Source organism: Anas acuta, chromosome 3, assembly GCF_963932015.1.
Source record: "Anas acuta chromosome 3, bAnaAcu1.1, whole genome shotgun sequence".
Classification (NCBI taxonomy): Eukaryota; Metazoa; Chordata; class Aves; order Anseriformes; family Anatidae; genus Anas; species Anas acuta.
In genome coordinates this window covers 59686493-59705861 of record NC_088981.1, presented here as the reverse complement: position 1 = coordinate 59705861, position 19369 = coordinate 59686493, and the positions used below count along the sequence as shown (strand labels likewise).

General features: G+C 39.2%; 1 long non-coding RNA gene across 1 annotated transcript in view; it reads right to left on the bottom strand.

Moving 5' to 3' along the window:
- LOC137854227 (uncharacterized) overlaps positions 1 to 15479 on the bottom strand; it is a 76027-nt gene extending 60548 nt beyond the window's left edge. Inside the window, exon 1 of the long non-coding RNA XR_011095029.1 lies at positions 15182 to 15479. This is a non-coding gene — a long non-coding RNA (uncharacterized lncRNA). The remainder of the gene's footprint in view (positions 1 to 15181) is intronic.
- Positions 15480 to 19369: the final 3890 nt, after the last annotated feature.

Below are 19369 nucleotides of genomic sequence, written 5' to 3'. Positions count from 1 at the left end.
GTGTGAAGATTTAATCATAACTGTGAAAATTGGCAGTGTGAGTGTGCCCTTTCGTTTATTGAATGCATTTGTGACAGAGAAGGGAAAAATAAAAACCCAACTTGCAAAAGTAAATGTTTTGAACTCCCATTATGTTCAGGTATATAGGGATTCAGTTTCTAAAGAGTATTAGCATAAAACCTATAAACAGCATAAAACCTATACTGAGACCTTTGCAGAAGAGGACTGTTGCTTTCTCCCATTTTGGTTCGTGGATGTGCAACCAGAGTCTCTGTTATACCAACCTGAATTCTCTTACTGTCGCAGCACCTTCAGGGTATTCTCATTTGCATGCTCTGGTAATGACCCTTTCTGCTTTAGCAGCAGATGGCTACTCCTCAAAATTGGTGTTTTCTGGGGAAAAAGTTCTATGTAGGAAAACAAAGCAAAACAAGCAAACCAAAACTTTTACTCTATAAATTAGGAAAAGCAGCTCCCCTACTACCTACCTGAAGAGTTTGCTCACTCTCTACAAAGAAAATGTGACAGAATAAAACTCAAAAATAAAATTTGATCAGTCGGACTGACAATAGCAATGTGACTAAGGGACACAAATCTCAGAAAGAAGTCATTCTATGCCCAGCCAGCATTACTGCTAGAAACAGGAAATACCAAGAGGAAATGGGTGTTATAGACAGCTTTATTAGTTGAGGGTTTGTTTATTTTCAGTGTTTTGAAATCATGCCCCACACTTGGCTTTAAAACTGCATCTGTTTCACAGTTCTGTCTAACTTCATCACTTCTTAATGGTGCCAACCTTGTGTTTGTGGTAGTTGTATCATGAAGTTTGGCTTTGTTATCAAAATCACAATTATAGGGATAGCCTGCAGTAAAAATAGTTTTCATTAGTAGCAAAAACTACATCAAAAACCTTACAAAGATAAATTTGACAAAGTAATTATGGTTTCATCAAGGGAAGGTCCTGCCTTAGTAATTTGATCTCTGATAAGATCACCCACTTAGAGGATGAAGGGAAGGCAGTGGACATAATTTTTTTTTAATTTTAGCAAGGTTTTTGATATTGTCCCTCACAGCATCCTTCTGGACTAGTTGTCCAACTATGAGATAAACAGGTTCACATTATTCTGGGTAATGAACTGGCCCAATGGTAACACTCAAAGTGTCATAGTGAATGTGGCTACATCTGGCTGGGAACAGTCACCAGTGTTGTTCCCCAGGACTCAGCTCTAGGGCCAGACTTGTTTAACTTTTTTATCAATGATCTGGATGAAGGATTGGAATGCATCCTTAGCAAGTTTGCTGATGATACTAAATGGGGAGGTTCTGTTGATTCCCCAAAGGGATGAGAGGCCTTGCAAACACATCTAGACAGACTGGAGCTTTGGGCAATCATCAGTGGCATGCAGTTCATAAAAGGAACATGCTGGATGTTGCACTCTGGACAGAGCAACCCTGGGCATGGGGACAGGCACAGGCTGGGAGATGAGTGGCTGGGCAGCTGTTCAGCAGAAAGGGACCTGGGGGTGCTGGTTAACATCAGGCTCAACATAAGCCAGCAGTGGACCCTGGCAGCCAAATGGCATTTTGAGGTGCATTAAGCACAGCACAGCCAGACGGTCAAAAGGGGTGATTCTCCCACTATATTCAGCAGTGGTGCGGCCTCACCTGCAATATAGTGAGTAGTTCTGGGCTCCGCAATATAAAAAATGGCTGTTAAGGTCCTTGAAAGCATGCAGGGGCGGGCATCAAAGCTGGTTACAGGGCCGGAAGGCATGTCCTGTGAGGAGAGCCTGAGGGCACTTGGGTCCTCTAGTCTGGAGAAGAGGAGGCTTCTGGAGAAGAGGGGACTTCATTTCTCTCTGCAACCTCCTGAGGAGGGGAAGAGCAGAGGGAGGTGCTGGTCTCTGCTCCCAAATAACCAGTGTCAGTTTGCTCAGATCTAACCAGATCTTGAACACCTCCAGGGATGGGACATCCACAGCTTCTCTGGCAGCCTGTGCCAGCACCTCACCACCCTCTGAGTGAAGAATTTCCTCCTAACCTTCAATCTAAATCTCCCTTCTTTTAGCTTAAAACCATTCCCCCTCATCTTGTCATTATTCAATTGAGCAAAGAGTTGCTCCCCATCTTTTTCATAAGTCCCCTTCATGTACGGAAAGGTCACAGTGAGGTCCCCCGGGACTCATTCCTGTCATTTCTGTCTGCTTCCAGACATACACTTCTATTATCAATGCTAATAAATATTTCTTCCCATATTGGCTCCATAAAGAAGTAATGAATTTTTTAAACTGGACCAGCCTAAGACCAATGAACCACCCCATTCCCTTATTTTAAGGAAGCTTTTTGGGTTATGTAGTCTGAATTTTGACCCTCTGCCTAAGGTTTATTTCCACACCTAATATATTCTGCACAGAAAGGCTGCAGTCATATCTACCAGTGCAATTTCAGTTGCATCCACACCAGCTGATGAACGTACTTGCTTCCTTTTTACAGTAGCATAATTATCCTAAAGAAAAAAAAAGAAAAAAAAAGTGGAGGTGGGGTGTCTTTCTTATTTACTCAGTTACAGATTTATGCTTGCAGTTTACTGCAAGCACCCAGCTATTAGTGGACTTGGAAAGAATGCGTAGACAGGTCTTTTCCAACCTTAATGATTCTATGATTCTAAACTAAACTACCAGTAGGAACAGTGGGTAGAGAGTGGCCCCTGATCATCCACATTGCTTAATTCCTTGCCTAACCTCTAATTTAGGTTTTAGCAAGCTCTCCAAAGGACTGTGCCCTGGTATAGTTGTGTCAGCTATTCACTCCAGGGACAACCCCTAAATGCCTCGAAATATACCACACCTGCCCCACATTCATTGTCTAAAGCATCATCAGCATCAGAATGTTTCAGACACCTGAAATTATAAACATATACATCCATGGCCATAGGGAACACATAGAAAACTCAACAGTAACGTTGTGTAGATGTGGTTAGACTACTCCAGACCAAGTAAGACCTTTGCAGGGCAGACATAAGTCAGTGAGTGCCACTTTGATTCTTGATCCTCTTTTACTTAGGAATATAGATATAGCCTATGGGCTCTACAATTTTATGCTGAAGCTCTCATCTTGAATATATGCAGCATTAAAAATTCTAAGACATTTTCTATTCTCTGTGAGAGAACCTGTTTTTCCTTTCACTCTTTCTATATTTTTATCTTTTTTTTTTAGAAATGCTGTCATGCTGTCTATCTGTATGCTTAGTGCACTTCTTCTCCAAACCCTTGAATTCCATGACTCTGATGGATTGTGTTTTTCTCAACTTTCCCCTGAGCTTCCATCTTATCAGGCTTCAGTGTAGGTCATTAATCTCTAATTAATTTTATAGGTATTCTGGAGAATGTTTCTAATATGTTACAAAGATTCTGATAAGCTCTTTATTCATTAACCATTCTGAAGCACAACACTCTAGGATGAGGTTGTTTAATGCCCATATATTTATTTCTTAAAGGTCAATAAGAGCAAGCTGCCTAACTTGTAAAGAAGTGACATAATTGTATCCATTGTTTAAAACCTGATGCAATACTGGTTGAAGTCAATGGAAAGATGGAAAACTCCAGTGGTCTTTTGAAAAAGATTTCTGAGAACAATCATGAGTGCATGGAACTTCACATAAAACAGTAACTGCACTCCTTTCAGAGAGATTTTCACTTACTTGTGTTACATGCTGTACAAAATGGACTGAAGCAGTCAAACAATCCAAATTATTTCAGTCTGGCTAATGTGAATGTTAATAGGGGATTTTTCCACGTGCTGGTTTTTTTTTTTTTTTTGGTTGGTTGGTTGTTTTTTTTTTTGGTTTTTTTTTTTCAAAACAACCTACATGGAAGTGGGACAGCACCATTTATTTTTGACCCTGTAGAACTGGCACTCCCTGTGACATTTTTGTGAAGTATTCTGAAGCTTGAAGCTGTGAATTGGAAAAATATATATATAGCTAGTAACCAAAAGCCTCTAACCGATCTTGATTGGGAAGGGAAAAGTTTTTCACAGTTTGTTCTAGTGAGACATCTAGCTGCTTTTTTGTGCTAGTATCAGAGTGAAACAGAAACAAAATGGTTGCATTCAAAGCTGAAAGTTTCACATGCAATTAGGAGCAATTATATTTTTAATTATCACTAAGAGTAAACTAGTGATTATATCCCTGTAAGGGGCACTTTAAGTCTAATACACGCCTAAATTCAAATGTGCAGGTTCCAGTAAAATTAATCAGATTATTCTTGTTCTTAACAGTTAAGTGCTTTTCTGGAGAAGGATCTGTATAAGAGAAAAAGGGCCAAGTCTACCCAGCTGCAAGTCTAGCAGAGTTTACGCCAGGTTTGAATTTGTTCCAGGAAAGATAGATGGCTGCATATCCATAATTTACAGGACTATAAATATCAAGAACTCCACTGATGTCATACATGAGTGTGTAGTCTTTAATCAGGTAACATTTCCGCTGGCTGTGAGATGAGCACCTTTTAGAAAAGGGCTACAGGGCTGAGCTGTCACAGCTTATTTTAACATTTTCACTTTAAAACCCCTTATGTCCCAGTTACTATCATAGTTTTCTCATTGACATCTTTAGTTTATTTCAACAGTGCTTTTTTATTATACAGTGTGACCACACAAGCTTTAGCATCCAAAAAATGAAAAGCTGCCTGTTGTTTTATGTATGTGAGTCTGTACACTGAACCCTTTATTGAGATTACTGCCAGTAAGGGCTAAATTTTGGCCTGACTCATTCAGTTATTGGGCACAAAACAGAAGTGTGGCACCTGGAGGGGAAGACAGATACAAGAGGGGCAAAAGTGCAAGTTATATTTTGAGCTCATTTAAGGGCTAAAGTTACTAAATCTTACTTAGTTAATGACTGCTTTGGTTCCAGTTCTTGGCATGTTCAAACTGTGCCTCCAAAAGAGAATATAAGAGGTCAAGAACATAGCCATTACTTCTTCATTACAAGGAGGAAGTTTTAAAAAATCCAGGGCTTTTATTTTGAAATTTATTATGCATTCTTTATTTTGGCAGGTCTGAGATAAACCAGCAAACATACTAATGAAGACAAGAACTGTCCTGAGGAAATACCTCCTATTAGTTAATAAGCAGACACAGTGGCCTGGATTAGGAAGGAACATGACAACATTGTTGAAAATGAAGATGTGTATCCTAAGTGAAGCCAATGGGTTCACAGAAGCCAGGACTGTGTAACCTGCTGCTGCACATCAGGATTCCAGGAGAGGAAATGAACATTACAAATGGTGAGAGCAATAATACACCAGGGTGAGATAAATTTGTTTCTCAACTGCATTTCGTCCTAGAAATTTTAAAGTAGCCTTTCTGTACTGAGGGAGACTCCAGAAGATCAGCTGCCTGATGCATTGCTGTGTTCCAAATGGAAAGATGATTGTCAGCTCTCTAGTTTGCTAACTTTTATCTTTGCTGATAAATGAACCTTAAATGGTCAGCTGTTGACAAAAGCCCTCTATTTAATTGGATATGTGAGTTGGACCTTACATAACCTGGCATCGTACTATCATCCCTGGACCTTGTCACTCAGATTAAACCTTCTTGGCTCCTTCAGGAACGGGGGTGTTCAGTGACTACATTTTTACTATTTGGAGGGAAAGATCACAGATATATATGCTCAGCTATAAAAGGAGAAAATCTTCCTAAGTTTTGGTTCAGTAGGAATTTGCCCAAAATAGGCAATAACCAAAGAAATCTCATTTGAACCTGACTAGATAAAGTTGCATAGTTCCCACATTGTCCCACTGGGACAGATTTGTCCATAGGTCTGCAGGAACTTCTGGCCAAGCAGACCAAGGACTGTTTGTAAGAGACTAGGACAAGGCCAAGAAGACCCTTAGCCAAGGAACACTGCTGTCACCCAGTCTCTTTACAGACATCCTGGGGAAAAGAAGTTCAAAGTATCACTAAAGGGACTGCGTCAACAGCTGCCCAATCTCTCTTCACTTGTAGTAGGCCCAACAGCAGAACACCCTTGCCAGCATTGTCACTTTTTTGCCTAAGATACATTTTAAAAGAATCTCAACTACTGTGAAAGACAGAGTTCATGAACTGCATATTTTTCCTTCCTTCTTGTTTTGCCTTCTGGATTTCTTTTAGCTATTGATTTATCTCTAGCTGGGAAGTCTCCCAGTCTTTTTAAATTGTTAAAGTTTTGTTGTGAAATTTTTGCAGGTCTATATCAGGGTCAGTCAAAATCCTCATCAAAACAGATAATATTGCAGTTAGTCAACGTTCAACTTCAGAACAGCTTCAGCTGTTCCCTACAGAGATGGCAGTTCCAACCTAGTCTCATATCCTTGCCATCAGCTCACTAACCATGCTCAGTCCTACATAGGAGGGTGCAAGCTGTACCAGTGAAGTGTCCTAACCCAGAACTGGTTAGGACAGCCAAAATAAAATTAGTAGTTTCAAATATGCATCATTGTTAAGTTAGCCTATTTCATGGGAAGTGTTCACATAAGATGGGTCACCAGAAGATCTGAAAAAAGCATTCTTTCTAGTAGAAGAGTTGTTATGAGCAGCTGGGGGACAGCAAGGGCAGCCCCATTTCACTTAATGTAGCTGGAATAGGAAAAGATGCATGCTACATTCCTCTATACTTCACAATCTAAGATGGACTGAAAAAGGGCCTCTTTTATGTCTTGTATTTGTAGTCTATGGGGTTTTGAAATTACTGCTTCTGGGAAATGAAAGCGAATTCTGCTCATTAAGAGTTTTCTCTTGGTGTCTGTCATGTAATACCACTGCTTGATGCAGTTCCAGAAGGCAAAATCATCATAACCAGAACTGAGTTCAAAGAAGGGAGACTGATAATTGGCCTAGTCTTGGTTTGATAGCTGTATTGCTTAATTTCTAACTTATTTTGATGTTAGTTTTAATGGATTAGACTGAGTGATAGTCTGAGGCTTCTTTGCTGGGTGTTGATGGATTTAAGTTCTGGGGGTTTTCTTTTTGTTCTTTTTATCTCTTTTGTCATATTTCAGTTTGTTTAACTAACATTATAAATTTTTTAATAAAGTTAAATCATTTCTGTCATTGAAGAAAATGGTCCAGAATCTTTAAAGGACTGGGTAGATATCATCCAGCCAACATAAAAGCCTATATTTAAATCTTACTTAGTAAACTAATTTAAATCACATGTTTTTACATGTTCTGTTGCTTGAAAGTTGTTTCCTTTTAAACTTTCTTTTTTATGCTCCCATGCAGGAAATACGATAAACTTGTTTATTTCATTTGTCAGTTTTGTGTTTCTGAATTTCTTCATCAAATCTGTTATCTTCCTTAAATATCCAATCCTTGCCCAAGTTATGTGCAGACAGGGGAAAGGGTTTGCTGCTGTACTTACAGTGCTGGAAAACAAGGGAAAGGCAAGGGCAAGTAGAGGTGCTGGCTTCTGAGAACTATTGAAAAAAAAAATCATTAAATGGGCATTATATTTTGGAGACAATCTGACAGGATGAGAAAGCCAAACAATTTTAGGATCATGGGACAATTCAGGTTGGAACAGACCTCCAAAGGTCAAATGGTTCAACTTTTCCATTCCATTGAGGCATCACAGTAAAATACTTGCTTATCACATACTGCTTTTCCTGGTCTGTTATTTTACTTAGTTAACTCTACCTTACATTGTGTTTTAACTTGAAATAACCTTAGCAAATCATTAGAAAACAGTTGCATAACACAAGTACTTTGATTTGTCATTTGAATGGAAGCAGCTAAAGAGAAACTAATTATCTATAGGCTGGATCTCTGCTGAACTCAATAATAAGGCTAATTTTCAAATGTGCCTGTAAGGACACCCTAAAACATGTGGAAGTCTCTTTCTCCTTGAACAGTGTGGAGTTCTTGAAATTCTTCAGGATTCAAAAAAGGGTGCTAGGACTCAGACGTTAACAAGGAGAACAACAACAGCTTTCCACAGCTCGACTTGGAAAGAGAGAAACGATTTGGAGTCCTCGGGCTGTCTTTAAGTAGAAGGAGCCAGGTTAAGGAGAAATAAATAGTAATTAGTTGCGAAATGTGAAATTTCAGCAGCTTTTTATCACATCATCATTTCCTACCAATGATTTTCTCTCCTTCACTTATTGCCCTGAAGAGGGGAGGCATTTTATGGAAGCATAGGTGGGGTTATCCATAATTCTTGTTCATCAGAAAAGACAGGAAAACATATGTATGGATTCAAAAACATGAGCCTCAATTGGAAATTGAGGCTGTTCCTGCAAAGTACAGATGTTTTTTCTTTTCCAGGGTCTGCTTTACCAGTGTCATTTCTTCTGCTATAATGCCTCTGATAATTTTTCAGAGACGAGTACCAAAGTTGTCTCCCTTTTAATGAAAATGGCAAGGATAAGGTATGACTGTAGAGTAAATGAAATTACTAGCTAATTATTGACCAACTCCTGGAAGAAACAGCATGTCAAGACTGGGCTCAGGTAGTCCAAGAGCAGATAAAGAATACCAGTCAGTATCTCCAGAATTGCACAACAATATACACTGCCCCTTCATTACTTAGTGAAGCAAGGTTGCCAAGACAAACTGGACAACTTGCATCCCCATAATTTTATTTTGTATGGTATAGGTCAGCTTTGGTGTATCTGTTCATGTGACTACACATGAACACAGCCAGAAGTGTTTAAAAGGCTTTTTCAAACTTTAGCAAGGAAAAATATTCCCTTCCCTGCTTGAACTTGGGGTCTACAAAACTAACCCTTTCTGCCTACACGGCAAAAATATGGGATTAGGAGTGCCCGTTTCCTTAGTGCTTGTACAGTTTATATCACAATTAAATGTTGATTAATGCTTAGGGCTCTACACAGAACCAGTCCAAATTAAATAATAATAATGGTTGCAACAGGATTTTAGTAGTTATTAACTGTGAGTATTTATTTCTGTTATAAGTTTTCTTTCCCATGCAAAACATACATACATGTGGATGCATTTTTAAGTAGTTGGGAACTATTCAAAACAAGAGTTATTTTGAGGGTTAGGAAATAGCTTGTCTCATGGTTGCCAAGTGATTTTGGAATAACTCTTTGCATGATGGAGTGGAGGGGAAAATGGAGATAAAAACATCAGTTCAAGGATAAAACGAAAAGGAAAACGAAAAGGAAAAAGAAAAAGGAAAAGGAAAAGTGAATGCAGATGCTCCTGCATCCAGATCCTCTTTTATTTTCCATTCTGAAGAAGGTCAGAGAAGTTTAGCCATATTCTCCTGACTGTGCCCCTCTGCAGATTAGACAGAAAAGGCAGGCAGCCTTTCTCCTATATTTTCCCCTCCTCCACCTTGAGCAGGTTTGAAAGAGAGAAGGAACGCATATGATGATGGACATGTGGAAATGTCATTAGTCACATTTAGATAAGTTTATAAATGTACAAAGTAGCTCTCAGGGCCAGACAAAGGTTTGAGGTGAAACATCTGAGTCTCATCCAAAAGTAAGCTGGTGTAAATCAGGTATTCTGATATATCCCAGCTGAGGGTCCAATGTCAGGACTCATCTCCACAGTCTGTAAAGTTCCTGATATATACTTAGGGTTTTGTAAATGTTCATAAATAGCTGCAATAAGTGACCACTGAATAACAGCAGAATTCAACCCTCCTTTTGACTTACTTTGTGCTTACTTTGTATTTTTAAAATGGAAAAATATTCCTTTCCTTTGCCTTCAGTTCACTTTGTTCTTTTTCTGCAGGGTGAGTATCTATCAAACTGCTCACAGGGGCAATTGAGAGATGTGAACCCTTAGGATGAGCAGAGCCACCTATGAAAACACTTCCAGACTTGCACAAAATGAATGTTGCATACAGATACCTGTTTTTAGAACCTTGATGCCACTTTACTTTAATATCTTGGACTAAACTAGTGAGTGAAAAAGCAAAAACAGCCTAACACCCTTCACTTTCTTATTTCTCTTGAAAATCAACAGATATTTTTTGATAGAAGGAAGGTTAAAACTTGTACTTTAGTGGCGCTTACCTGAGACCAGGAAAACATATTAGAACTTCTCCAAAATAATATTTCCATCTAAAAATATTAAAGATTGGACATTAATAGCTAAAAAAATAAAAAAATACAATATAAAATTTTTAAAAGTCAAACTCATGTCATCTATAATTATTTTGTTTTCCAGATATTATTAAAGCAGACCACAAGAAAAAAAAAAATATCTTCATGACTTTCTTGTCTCCCCAGATCATTCCTTCCTTCCCAACATTCCAGTACACTACAATAAAATAAACTACAATACAATATTGAGGTGATGATACAATATACATTTAAGACTGTTAATCCAAGTAATTCTATGGACAGATTTATTTTTAAATCTATATCTATATATATAGATAGGTAGTCAGATTTCTGGATAAATCAGTTTTGAAAATTCTCTTTTCTTTTCCCAAAAACTTACTAGGAATATCACTAAAATTAAGCTCTGGGATAAAGTTTATAGATTATCAGTGTAAAGTTTCTGAAGGTTTAGGAGAGAAAGGGAAGAGGAGGAAGGAGAAAGAGTATAAGACTGAAAGAACATTCAAAGCCTTTCAACACTACGCTTGTCTGCAAGGCAAGCATCCACTACTTTTTGGTCAAACAAAGCAGTCAGCTCTACTCCTTGATAGTAGCTCTACTACTTGCTCATCGCAGTTAACTCCTTTGCTTTGTCTTTAGACAGAAACTGCTTACTTGGATGTTGGGGCACAGCCAAAAGGTGGGGGGAAGAGGCATATTCTAACTCTGCAAGCACATTGGAACAGGCACGTGGCTTCTCCTCAGAAGGCATCCCATCTGACATGTCAGGCCAGGGGGCAGCCAGCGCAGGGTCTCACTCAGGCCCAGCGTGCTGCTTGCACAGTGAAGCTCTTCCAGCCCTAGCAGCTGCAGCCCATTTTCACAAATATCTGACAAGTTTATTTGGCTCCTTGCCAGCATGAGCTGTGCCCGACACTTCTGTCCTTCCCCAAGCTCCACAATCCCTTGTAACTGCTGCTTAAAACTCAGACACATACCAAATGAAGCTCCCTTCCTCCCCTCAGTGTGCAGACATCCCACCCCAATTAATTAACTCAACAGTGGCTTCATCTCTGCGAAGCTGTGGCTTCCCACTCTTTATCCCCCTCATTCCACTTAGAGACATCAGCACATTCCTGACTTCATCACTTGTTAACTCCCTTTTTTGCTAATGGCTAGTGCATCCTCTCCTGCTGGCCTGCTCTTGATTCGGTATGACTTGAACTCTTGTACAAGAAGCCTGGAAGGCTGTTTATGTGCTTGACTGTTATTACAGCACATAACAATCTCTCAGGTTGTGTTTCATTGCTGTTTCTGTATCCAGAATTGAGAGGCTTTTAGGCCTTCTTGGCCTGTCTTCCTGTACTGTCCAACTTGCAGACACCTGGTAAAGAACAGTAAAGACTGAGTGAAAACAAAACCTCTTCTGCTTTGTGTTTGATTACCAAAGGTTAATCCTTTGGCACAATAACAAAGGACTTAATGGGGGTGTCAACATCATTAAACAAAAATACCAAGGGAAAGATTTTCTTCGGCAGTTATTTAAAACAAATAAACACATGCAATGTAGCAACATGATGTGCATTCAAACAAATTTTTAGCTATCCTACTGAATTCTAGAAATGATGTCTGTTTAAAAAATGTATATATATATAAATAAATTAATTAACGGGCTGTAACTTTTTATTTATATTTTAAAGCAATTGAAAGTATTCAAAGAATCAAAGGGATCTCCAGAGATTACCTGCAACACTTCCCTGCCTAAATACAGGTGGCATTACTGGCTCCTGCTTGTTCAATGGGTTCTTAAAAACCATCAGTGATGGTGTTTTTTGTTGTTGTTGTTTATTTGTTGTTGTTGTTTTATCTCTTAATAAGTCTCTCCTTTTCTTGAAAGACTGCAAAATCTTTAACATTGTATTGATTAGAGAGATTTTAAACTGTTTGCTCAAAGAACCTAGTGTAAAGCTACACAGAAAGCAGCAATAGCCACTTAAGAAAGCAGTCTGGTGGACAGGAAGCTAGAAAACTGTAAAGCTATCAAACATTAAGAAGATCAAAGTAATAATATTATTTAAAATGACATGCATATCCAGCTTGGAAATTCAGAAGAAGCACACAAATGTCTAGCTTTTCATTTGACTCCAAATCCTTTTGTTTATAAGTACTTAGAAAATGAGACAATAACAAACATTCCCATAAGATTTCTTTTAGCATGAATCTTCACTTTCAACTATTATTGGAAATACCTCACTTGAAGTAATGAAAACTAGAGTTACCAGATGCAGGAATGTTTTTAGATTAAAAAATAATAATAATAAAAAAAAAAAAAAAAGAAATCTTGGTCCTTTCCATACTACACAAAAATATTCCAATCATTTCTTCAACTGGTATAACCAAAGATATTTTCCTCCGACTTTATGTATACCTGACATTACTCGAGCTGAAATTTTCTTCTGTTTACAGGAAAATCTAATGTCAGTGTTTGTAGCTTAAAATCTCAAGTTAACACAGCTATCCAATCTTATAATCACTATAGGCTGTACTTAAGCAAAATGCTTGCTTACCTCCTTTACTCTTCTGATATAATTAATTATATTCACATTTAAAAATCACTTCCAAACCAATTGAATAAATGCCTATTGATAGAGGTAAAGGTTAATAGACATTCTAGCACATCATCTGTTCCTCTCCAGGACAATGGTCCACTCTACCTCAGTGCTTTCTGCCATTCCCTGTTTTCAAAGGACACTTCATTTCATATACCACTCAATGTATTTCTCAGACCTCAATATTTATTGCAATTTTTGCAGGTATTTATCATATCAATGTCACCAGACAAAACTGATATTATTATTAGCCTTCATTTGTGGTGTGGATTCTTTAGGCTACTTGGGAGGAGAATGAACTAACTGTGACTGGGATCACCTCAAGCCATCCCCTTTCTTTCCTTTAAGCCTTGGTTTCTAACAAGGGATGGATTGGAAAGAAGAAGAAATGCATGTAGGAAAGCTATGAGCCCTGCCTGCTTTCAAGTTGCAAAGAAGCCTGCAGACAGCTGTAAACTAGGGCAGCCTCTCTTTGCTTTTTTGTTGTTGTTTTTTATAGCAATGTTCCTTTGCACCAGCCAAAACCCAAAGATGAGAAGGTGCTGATCCCTTTGGGTTGTAAATAGAGATGCATCATAGAGCTTTAACCCAAAGATCCTGGACACTTTTTTCTCTTTTCCTTTTAGACAAGAGTTTTCCAGGACAAAGCTGTGAGGACCAAGTTTTTGAATATTTATACCTTTTAGTTATCAAACTTATCCCAAAATTTCACCTATCACTAGCATCTGCAGTGATGTTTCTCAGCAATGATTGCATTCCTTATGCTACCAGTCATGACAGGAACAAGAAATGCAGGAACAAGTCAGCTGCTGCTGTGGCCTTTGAGGGAGGTTTCTGCAATGGAGAAGGTATATCCAGACTGAGGTCCACATCTAACTCCCAAACACTAATTGTCAGATCTTGAACATGGATCAACACAGCCAAGGCATTTATGCTTCCATCCATCTTCCTTTTGAACTACTAGAACACTCAATTATTTATGTAGAAAGAGTGGTTGCTAGAACCATATTTTTCATGTAATACTACAAAGAACATCAGGCGGAAAGCTGCTACTGACAGGCATTTCACATCTGCAAAGTGAAAACTAAGCCAATGCCCCTAAACATTTACTTACAGTCTAGGTAGTTTTTGCCCAACGTATAGTCTTTCACACTTGTACTTCATCCTGTTTCCTCTGAAATCAACGGCAAAACTTCTAACTAACTGAGAGTTGTATACAGTACGTTACTGCATTTTACATTTCTGTTCTCAGAAGCAGTTGGGTTCAACAGTGAGAAAAGCTTTCAGCATATGTGTAACTTACACATTTGTGAGAAAGCAAAAGTTGAGTTTGACTTCTGATGACCAGTATGTTGCCTCTTCATTGTAAAATGTAAGTAACAATAACATAAAACAGCCCTGTTTAAACTCTTGTTTATAAAATTCAAGTAGTATAACTTTTTTTTTTTCTTGAATTGCTGGCCTAGAATGAACATTAAAGTAGCTTTCATACAACCATAATGCCAAAAAATAAATGCAATTTTGCACATTCTTTCCTGAGAGCATCCACAAATGACGTGCAAGGCATACACATTGGCGGGAGGCCATAAGCAAAAGCATTGTGTTAAAACTTTGTATGACATCAAGCCAAAAAACTACTTAGCATTTGTATCTCAGATCTCAACTGAATTATGAATTAAATAACAAAATCAAAACAAAAAGCATAAAGCATACTACATCACACAACTTTGGTTACACACACACATACACACATGCATGTAAGTGGTGTGGATCTGTGGTGATTGATACAAGCTCAGTGTGAGTGTGCGCACGTACACACAAATACATGACACGGATTAAAAAGAAATATTTGGAGGATATACTCAGAATAAAGTCTACTGCCTTTGCTGTTAAGTGGATGACATCCCAGATGGGCTCCCTCTGGTGTTGAGATTGTAATACATTTCCCTGTTCAATCTAATTTCCTCGTGTCCATCAATAAGGGTGTTGAAATGTGCCAAATGCAATCACGGTATTATTATGACAGAATCCCTTTTTTCACACAGACTTTTATGGATGGGATAGTATAGTTTATGATTTAGTGTACGTGTGTTATATGGCATAAGCATACATGCATGTATACATATATATACACGGATATATTTAATCTATGCACTTTATTACACTCAGCTGTCCTTGCATATGCAGATCATTTCTAACCCCAAGAGAGGCTGAAATGTCATCCCATGAAACCTGTCACCCATAAGACTGCAATATAACTATTCACAGTTTAAGATGAGAAACTGAATGCCCAGAAAGTTGCAGGTCTTGCAGCAGTCAGGATCTGATTCTCCTATGTGTGGAACACTTTTATAATACCTTTTAAGCTCAAATCAAATAATTTTGGAAACCTAGGACCCAGCATTAATTAGCAGCGTTGTGGCACAGGCAATGGGTGGAATCATTTTTTGCCATGAATATTAAATAAGCACTTTAACCATGAAATTACCCCTGATATATCCCCACCTTACTTACCACTCATATACTAGTTTCTGCTTTACTACTGTCTTCCAATATGAGAGTGCAAGCAACATCCTTTCTAGTATTTCCCAGCTGGAAAATGCCCGAATTTGTCACCAGGATACCCTTTTAAAATAAGTCTGTTTTTTCATGCAATCCCTTCCTTGGAAAAAAAATCACCTCCTTTTTGTCCTGAAATGCCAGGAGATGGAAACAGGGTGACCCCAGCTTGGCTTGCTGGAAGAACATGACCCCCTTGCAGCCACAGCACATCTCTCCCTGGCTGAAGTTTGCAGCAGAGCTGAGATACTTTTTGCAGAATGAACCAACAGTGAGAGGGAGACAAGAAACACACATTTCCTGTGGGTTTTAACAGATGTTTACTGGCAGCAGAGGAATAGGGAGGCTAGCCCAAGAGAGAGCATGTCCTCATGGTCCTAGACCTCTGCTCCTACTGCCAGCTTCCTAACTTTCACTGTCCTCCTTTCCAGTTCCTGCAAGCCCTCCCTCTTCACTTCATTCCTCCCTTTCAAAGCATCCATTCATTACCACCCAGAAGCCTGTCTCCTGCCTCCTCCATCCTCACACTCTGCACTGATATGTGTTAGAAATACAACACTTGGGCCGGATCCCAGGCCTGGTAAAAGCTGGAGAAAAACTCACATTCACTCTAGTGGCCTTCTTGGACCGGGTCCTGAATGCACAAAAGCAAAGCTGGTGTTAATTTTCCTCTCCCTTGGACAGTGCTGTTAGAGTTGGCACATTCTCCTTCAATTCGTGAAACAAGAAGTGAGGTTGGGAGGTGGAGGAAAAGGAGCAGGGGCAGAACAGAAAGGATGTGTACAAGGAGGAATGATTGCACACATGTGCTGTGAATTCTTCGGCTCAGATTAATGTTTTCCTGTGAATTTAATTGGCTGCCTTCTGGTTTCGGCCAGATGACCAGTTACATTTCAGAACAGCTATAAAGATGAATCTAAATGAAATATTTGGACAACAGGAGCCAATGTCTGTGAACTATTCCAGAAAATTATTAAATAAACAAAAAACACTGGAACTTCTAACTGCAGAGCATAATAATTATTATTGTTCATTCACATGTAGTATTAATTACTAGTGCATCAATGTGACTGACAAAAGTTTAAAAAGAACCATCCCATTGTGACTTTAAAAATATGTTGTCCTTGCATCTCTGTCACGTGGCTGTCAATGTAGTTGATCACTCCTCGTTGAGTGATCTAGCACCATTAGTTGGAACATCTAGAGTTTCATTCCAAATTAGCTAAATTTAAATTTGCATGTTATTTAAATGTTCTTCCTGATCTAGCAGAACCAAGCAATGCATGACAACAATGTGGAAAGCATACCTTAGGACATGCAGGAGGAAGAAGAGGTCTAAATGCTACTGCTGCATATGTCATGAACCTTCCTATCCACCCTGCTCACTGGAAGACCTTCTGGTCTTCCCTTCACCTGAGCTGAGGACAGAATGTAAGAAGCCACAGAGGAGATTTGCCATATTAGTCATCAGGCAGCAGTGGACTAGATAAATCCCAGATTGCCCACATAATGGGGGGGGGGGGGGGGGGGGGGGTGGAAGGACTGTATTTATGGTCAAAGGAGACAAGGCTCAGGATAGAGGGTGTAATAGGTGCTGACAGTAGACAAACCCATATCTGAGGAGCAGATGCCATGGAGCATAACAGTAACTAGGTAATGAAAATGCTAAATGTGATCAAATGAAACAGAAAGTATTATCTGAAGTTAATGTGGTTCGGTCAGACTAGGGACACTTGTCTGTGCTTATCACTCCAATTCAGTGCTGCCATCTTTTCATGCTTCCCCGAATCTGGACAGAGTGTTTGTTAAAGCATCCTCATGAAAGTGGTCATCACTTCAGAGACATCTTGTAATATCATAAAAACTCTCTCAAGCCCCTTTATCTACTGCTATTTGTATTTGATTAGTAACACCTCAAATGATACCTCAATACATCTTTCACTTCTCATACTTGCTGAATTCTCTTTACAAATAAAGTATTTTGGTTTAATTCAGGTGGCATCAATGGTAAATATGGGCCCTTTGCACTTCTGGGTAACAGGACATTTCTTATATATATATTTTCAGTGATCCTTAAAGGCAGGAGTTATATTTCAACAGGTATTGGAAAATCATATGCCTGCAATTCAAATGATAGCAAATATAAACAGTTGTGTTTGCAATGATAGCATGTTATCATTTCTCAAAAACAAACAAACAAAAACATTTCTGCTCAGGAGGCAACTGACTGGAAACATCTCTAAGTGATATATATGTGCCTAATTACAGCCACATTCTCTGATGTGAATCTTGATGGAAATCTAGGGTTACAAAGGTGCAACAAAGACAAGAGCCAATGGCTGGGAGCTGAAACTCAGCAAATCTAAACTAAAGGATGATGGAAATTTTTTAACAGATGGGGTAACTGACCATAAGAACAGTTCATAAAGAGTTGTGATGAATTCTCTTCATGACTCGCAATTCTTAAATTGAGACTGGATGTTTTTCCAGTGGATAGACCAAACAAGAATTAAGTCAGAGAAAGCTAATGGCCTGGGTTGTAACAGAGGTCAGACAAAATGATACCAAAGGCCTCTCTCAGCCTTATAGTCTTTGAGTCTCCTAAATAAAAAGTTCAGGGCTTGCAGATTGTAGCATAAATCCTATTCTATTTCAGGCTGCTTTCAAACTTGGGCAATGAAAGAAGAGGGAAAATAAACAGATGCTGCAAGACAAAATCATCTGAGTGATGAACAAAAAGCCCCATCCATGCATCAAGTGTGTCAGAAAGTCTTCCCAGGGGTCTGTCTTATCAGTGATCTGGTTTACTTTGGCCTATTTGTCAGTGGCAGAAAAAGAAAACAGCCCCAAATCCTGATAACTATATAGGGTTGATTGTATCATGCAGTGATAATGAATTTGAATAGGTCTATTAGAATAGCAGTGTGGCCTGAAATATCCCTCCTCTTTTCGTGGATGGTGGCTTTTCTCTGCTGCCCCTTATCTAACAGGAGGGTGTTTTTCCAGGGCATGAATTCTTTAAAAGCAGAGAAGTGTTAAGGGATTCCTTCCTTGCTTGACAGGGCTTACCTCCCGTCAGACATGCCAATTCAGTGGTTTGGATGGCTGAACTGGGGAATGATCAGATTTAAAAAAAAAAAAAAAAAAGTCATGAAAAGAGAAATCTTTCTTCATTGTTTTGAAAGCAGTCATTATGACAAATCTGGTTCGGAGCACAGCCACCCAAACAGTTGAATCATCGAGCAGACAGTGAACTCTGGTACTGCAGGGAGGAGCGGGGGAAGGAGATGGGAAGGCAAAGAGGGTGGTGATGATCTCTTCAAGTGGGTCCACCACCACAGGGCTTGTCACGTGGAACCACATCCGGGGTTGCAAAATGTGGTCCTTTATAAAAGTTCCCTCAGAGAAGGACTCAGTTTAGATTTTTGCAGAACCTTAAAAGCTGATTGCTCATGGCCTGTGTAATTTGTTGATGTTTTCCTGTCATAAATTCCCTAACACGCATCCTTTGAATGAGAAAGACTTGCTCTCAAACATTAGAAAAGCTGGGAGAAGATGTGAATGTTTCATTCAGCTCCCAGACAACCCCTGTTATTCTGTCCTTTACATCTCCATCTCCAGACCACCAGCAGGCACAGTGATGAACTTGCAGAAAGAAGATTTTTTTAAACACCTTTCCACCCCTCCAAGCCTGAAGCAGGGGCATGCCCTGCACCTTTCAGGGGGTAGGGGGATTGGCGTGAGAAGTGCTAGCACCTCTGGAGGTGAAGTCCTGCCTCAGACCTCCACCCAGCTTTCTGCTTTTCTTTCAAGGCCTGGTGGGACAATTATGGGGGTGTTTGGGAGGAAAACCCTTGTAAGACCCTTTGATTTCTGAATATCTCTTAAGTACCTGCTAGAAGATAAGAGGGAGAAGGAAGAAAGATAGAATTTTACACCACTCAGAACCACAGCTTCAGGATAATTTTCACTATTTTTACTTCCAAGTGGAGCATCTTCCTTGATCAGTGAAGACATTTGGTAGACTGGTGCCAAAATCTAACAGGCTGGCCCTACATCTCAAAGTCTTGTACAGATCAAAATTAAACCTGTGATTGCAACAGTTTTGCATGAGCAAACCCCAAAGAAATTCAGGATGTAAGC